Source organism: Teleopsis dalmanni, chromosome X (assembly GCF_002237135.1).
Source record: "Teleopsis dalmanni isolate 2A chromosome X, ASM223713v2, whole genome shotgun sequence".
Lineage (NCBI taxonomy): Eukaryota > Metazoa > Arthropoda > Insecta > Diptera > Diopsidae > Teleopsis > Teleopsis dalmanni.
The window spans coordinates 18417121-18423824 of NC_051848.1; positions in this window are offsets into that span (position 1 = coordinate 18417121).

Consider the following 6704-nt stretch of genomic DNA (forward strand, 5'->3'; position numbering starts at 1 on the left):
CAATACATACGATACATTCATTCATACACTTTATAAGTAGCTACACTTTTATTCACAACAACGTTCTTGAAGTTGAATTTGAAGTTGAAGTTGAAGTTGAAGTTGAAGTACATTAAATTTTATAGAGCACAAATGCAATTTAACATTTTAAGCACATATGTTCTCGAAATTCGAAAGAAATTCAGCTTCTCGCATAAAAGAACAACAAAAGACTCTCATAAAACAAACGTTTATGGCGTCATAAAACAAACCAACCACAAAACTTGCCTGAAAATAAAATACAACAAAAAAGTAAATATATAATAATAATAATAAAATAAAGAATAAAACAAACGTAAATAAAAACAAATACTTAAGTGAACAAAGTTGGGAAGAACCATGGGCGCGAAGGGAACATTTCATCAATACGTCGGATGAGAAAACACAACAGGCTTAGGATTTAATGCGACGGCTTCCGAACAGAAGTTATCTGTGGATGCTTAGTTAATCCTGTTTAAGTGCGTTGTCTCACTGAGGTTACTTTACTTCCACAACAGTTCAGAAATCCTAAGATTATCTAATTTATTGTTGCGGGCATCGATCGTCTGGTGTAACATATTGCATATGCACCATCTTCCTCAAGTATCCAAGAGGCCTCTTGTTCAATATAGTTTAACAAGCTACCTTAACAATTCTCTTTGTTTACTATGCAGATGGATGTTCAAACGTCTTCGTAAACAGTAGTACCAGCTATCTAGTTGTATCCATAAATCCATTGAATACATAGATAATTATGGCAAGGATGAAACTTTATTATCAAAGTCATCTAAATCTAAAAAATGGGAGTAAAAAATATTGTTAATATAATGCTGAAAAAAACAGAATAAAGATAATAGATTTAGTTTAGTGAAAGAATAAGCAACCAACACGAATCTGTGATATATATTGTAATTGTCCCCGACCAGATAGTTTATTTGGATACATTTTTTTTTTTGTAGTGTACCTAGATGAGTTTTAATCTTAAGAAAGATAGAATACGATATTTCGCTTTTCAGTTGGTGAAAAGAAGTGGGGAATACACATAATAAAAGAACTTTTTACATAACACAGACGGTTTAACCGTAGATTAAAAGCAGTTTCAGGTATGCTCGTGCCTCTGCTTAATAGTGCGGACTTCATGCAAATGAATCCAAGATCGTAACCGATCGAGATTAGTGTACTGTGCTCAAAGTGTTAGGTGCAGTGGAACAATATTTTCCTGATCATTCGCAGCACTAAGAATGTTATAAATCATAAATACATGCAGTGAAATCTCCTATAACATCTATTAATTGCGTTTTAGTTTGCAAGCTCTTAGTATTCGTTTCTTAGAAAAAACTTAATAGACTATACGCTATGCTCGGAGTGCGCGAGACACTAAATGTATGGGCGACATAACTTTATTATAGAGTTTATAAAAGTTAGGGCCATGTTATGCAGAGTATCTCGGGCACAGCATGAGTACAATTGTTGTTGTTTTCAATGCAAATTTTAAATTTGACAATAAGAGTAAAAACAATATGGCCGTTCAAAGTCCGGGATGAGAGCGGGCGTATTTCGGCCCCGGCGCTAAGGCAAAACAGAGTTGTTTAGTAATAAATTTCAAAATTTGCGCCTTTTAGGAGCAAATTACAACAATTCTAATACGTTTTGGAGAAAAATTGGCAGTAAGCAACACAGCCATTTTTTATAAATCGCTAATAATATAAATATTACACCTTCCGATTTCAAAGAAAGGCGAAAGTACCGTCAACAATTGTTATAAGATAATAAAATAATAATAAACAGTTAATTAATAATTAATTAATTAATTTCATCCTCTATGAGGGTTTTCTTGCTAATTATTTTTGGTTGTAAATTGAAAGTGAGCATATTTAAATGTCCTTTTAAATTTAGGCATAATCAAGAACTACCAAGAAGTAGTAAAAATACAAAATTGGCAATACTGATGTGACAGGCTGCATAACATGCATTTTCGGCAAAGCCCAAAAGAGCCAATTTTGCCATGCCCGAGACACTCTATATAACATGGCCCTTAGAGTTTACAAGAACTCACAACTTTAACTTGACGGACATTATTTTTGCTTCAAAGTAAGCATTGACATTTCTTGAAAATTTAGGTAGTGATTTGAGTTTTAGTATCGCATTAAAAAAATTTTTTTCGTTGAAAACGTTTCGAAAATTTCTCTCACTTCTATTTGATATACTAAATTAGTTATTCGTTTTTAAAATTAAGAATGGGAAAAGTTACAGATATTTATAGAACGGCCACTCGCAATCTTTACGACAGTGCCGTGAAAATTTGCGCAAAGGGCTTAACCGTCACATTCGACGTCCGGGACTCTGTAAGTTTGTTTTTGAATTAATTTAATTTAATTTAATTTGAATTAATTTAATAAAATTAATAAAAATAAGTATGTAAAGCTACACAAAAATATTCTAAATGATCAAAACTACAGCATCCAATTTATTGCGATATTCCTACTTTTATATATGAAGGTTAGTGGAATTAACCTTTCTTAACCAACAACTTCAACCGTCTTTAACTTTCTTAACTTTCCATTTCAAACTTGCGGATCCAAATTTATATGTTAACATTCAGATATTAAGAATTTGTAAAAATATTATTTATTTAGAGGCAGAAAGGGAACTTCGAAGCACTTATGCAATTGTGCAGTTCCTATTCTGCAAAGAAATGAGTCTTCATAAGAAATTTTTACCGTTGTAAATAAAATTTTTTGAAAATTTTGACTATCAATTCTTTGACCACTACTTTAAATTACTTTTTAATAATTAAAAATTTTTATTAAAGCTTCGAGCAAGAAAGGCCGCAATGCAAAATTTCTTGAATAGATGTAGTTCCGTCTTCAGGACCAAGAAACGTGACGGAGAACACAAAAATGAAGACCCCTAACTCCATTCCACAACTTCAACTATTAGCTGTAGCAGTAGAAAGATTGCGATGTGTACCAGAGACGCTATGAGGTGGTCCAAAGTATATTGATGTGGGTGGCTTAAATTTGTCGTTTTTTCACATACATTTCAACAGGTCCTGAGTCTTCACTCGATAACGGCCCCCCATTGACTTTTCACCAAAATAGACGATATGTGCTTTTCTCTGGTCTCAGCAATGAAACAAAACAAATCAAAATTCTGTAGAAGTACAGAGAGAGAACATCCAGCTGCTACTAGATGATAGTTGATAGTTGAATCCTAGAAAAACTATAATTATCAAAAGAGACGCAATTTAACAAAGGTAATATTTGTCGTATTATGTATTGGTATTGATCAGTAATTTATAGTTTCTTCTAGTTTTTTATATACATTTTTAATGTTTTATATATAAAATAAGTGCAAAATTTCGTTTAAAAGAAACGAAGAAATGAAGAAACGAATAAACTGAAGAATTGAAAACTTGACGAGAATTGAAAAAACAAGTATCTCAAATATATTTTATCACGCCTCAATAAAGTGAATAGAGAGTATATAAAATATTATAAATTATATACATATTCCCGTAGAATGCATTAACGATGATAGACAACTTATGGAACTGAAAACTTAAGAACAACATATAAATTATATTTAAACAATTTTTTTGTCATTTAATGTTGCATTAAAAAGTTATAGTTTAAAAATATAAACAAAAAAATGTGAATTTTCTCTTTTATCTCACAAAGTTATTTAAAAAGACAGGAAGTGCATAAACCAATTGTTTAGGTTAATTATGATATATTTTTTATATATCGTTTGCATGCTTATTTACAGGCAATTCAGAGTATACTAATATTATTATATTATTAATAATAATAGAATTAATATTATGTGTCCTAATTTAATAAATTTTTTCTAACAACAAACATTTGTAATCTCGGCAGTCTTTTATTATAGGAATAATGGATGTGTCTTTCATTATAGGGATAATGGATGTGTCTTTCATTATAGGTATAATGCACGTATCTCTAAACGCAATGTAGGTATTAAATAGTTGTATTTTTATTAATAACCAACAATTTTAATCCATATAAATGTTCTTATATATATAAGTGTGCAATGTGTTTTATGTTAGTCCCATTGACGTTTATATCGAACTTTTTTTTTACTGGTTAGAGCGTTGATGATCTTTCCCTCTGAACTCCAATCATTTGCAATTTTGATCAATCCGTCATTAGGTACTGTTAAAATGTGATCAATCCGGTTTTATACAACTACTCGTAACAAAGTTGTTAACTCTTTAAACAATTGATGAAATCTTCCCAATATATGATCATATTATGCAGTCTTTGTCTTTGTCTTTGTACTTGGTAAAGTAAAGTGCATTATACTCGGTCCAACAACCGATTTTATGAAGCATACAACTATGCTGTATCTACGTTGTATTTAATAGGCGAAAAGTAGCTGAGACCTAACCTCAGATTGGTTTTTAAAATTGAACCCTAAAGTGGGTTATCGGTTTCTGTATCTGCGTGAGGATGGTAGTAGTATTCTATCCAACGCGTTTTGATGTTGTTTCCTATAGACTAGGAAATTTCGCTGGTGTTTAGAGAGATACTTTACAAATAAGTTTTTCGCTTTCTACTTTACTTAGCTTATTAAAGATATTTCTGAAATCGATTTCTTGAAAATTGCTACTTGTCTTTGTCTTGTAACCAACCTTTAAATCTTGATTACAGTCTTTTGCTGTTTCGAAGTTAAATTTTTGTTATAGTTATTGTTAATTGTCCTAGTTTTTTCTCGCTCATCGCAATTCCCATGCTATATTCTTGGCAGGTGGTTTGCCCTTAATCGTTGCGTTCCCTTCTTCTGGTGACGCGTTCGTTACAAACACATATAGAAACTCAATAAGAGAGGTCATAAAGAAAAATAAGATAGAATTTTGTTGCAATCATACAATTTGGAAAAGATATTTACATTTGTTAATATATTTGATATCGTTGAGGTTGATTGATACCCTATGCATGCGTGCAATTTTCGTGGATCGCAATTCCACTCGAACTCCATTTACCCTAGAACATCTTCGATATATTTTTCATATTTTGTATTTAAATTTTACGTACTCAGGACACGCACTTATAGAATGATGAAGGAAGAGAAATAATTTATTTGGATGCATATGAAAATTCGTCAGTTTTTAAAATAATTCCCGGAATTCCCATTAGCAACTTGCTTTAGTGTCTTAAGCTGCCTTTGGTATGCAGATACAGATTCGCATTCGCATTTCTCAAGTACAAGTACAATTATTTCCGAGCAGGAATATGTATAGTTGCTTTGCATATATACCATAAGTGGGTTGATGTGTGGATTTCTGTTTGATTATGACGTGTTTGCATGTGAACTTGTGTACACAATTACGTTAGCTGCTTCTACTGCACCCTCAACACTTCGCATATGCTTTATATAGCTGAAAGCGATACTCATAATCCGGCAACCCCTAATAACCCATACATCTGGGCTCCAGCGTACGTTACCTTAAATTGCCATTAAGCTGTTTCAAGCGCTGACATGTGCGCGTGCAATTTGAATATTTTCGATTAGCGTTTATGTTACTTTCTTTAATTGGATGAGTTGGAATGCTACATGAGTTGGAATGCTAATGCCCACACTGTTACTGATACTACTGCTTACTGATGTGTAGTGCCGGAAGCACGAGAGGCAGTAACAAAGTAGCTCAATCACCGCCATTTACAGCTAAAGAAAAATTTTTAGCATATTTCTGGAGACATTAGACTGAATGAAATTAAATTGCTTGACAAACAATTATTTAATGATTCTATTGAAAAATATTCAATTCTTAAACATATCATTTTTGTTAAAAATATTTTTGAAGTTTTTATTTTTCGTATAAAAAATTAAATTCGAATTACAAGATAACTTCTTCCTTTTTTCCGAATTTTACATAGTTTTCGTTAGGTTTCCATTAGTTGATTTTAAGAAGTGTTCGGATATAACTAAGTTTGTGATTGTACCGATAATATATACTTTCCTACCGTCCAAACGAAAGTTTCGTCATCTTTATTACTAGCACCAAATGCGTGTCCTGTAAAGAACACGGGAAATATAGACCGCCTGATTAAGAGAAAATAATTGTATTTCAGGATGACAACATTAGCCTACACATTTCTTATATGAGCCGATAAAACCGATAAAGGGACAGGAAAGTTCTGATAAATCGACCATATGATTTTGACATGCATTCTTTTATAATCTTTAGTTATGCCAATAATATAATAATATAATAATAATATGGACTAAAGAGAATACTGTGAACAGTAGAAATGTTTTACAAAGATCTTCAAAAGCAAAATTCTGAAGTAAAAGTTTTAGCCAGAACTATGTTGAAAGTGGTTGTTTTTAAAATCATTTAAGATGTTTACAATTTTGACTGCAAAATGCAGAACACCTTTAGTCGAACACAATATGTATTTCCAAAGATTCTATATATTTAAAAAAAAAACTAACATGCTTATAACGGAGGATGTCAATAAATAGAGTACCACATATTCATTTATACTAATATATATTAATATAAAAATTATTATATCTTAATATATAAAAAGATATGTTTATTGCATGCACTATCACAATTGGTAAGAATGAATATTATTGTTATTATTATTGAAAAAGAAGGGATGCGACCTAAAAGATCTAATGTGTGCCTTAGTCGGATGAGAGTGTTTCTCCAAATC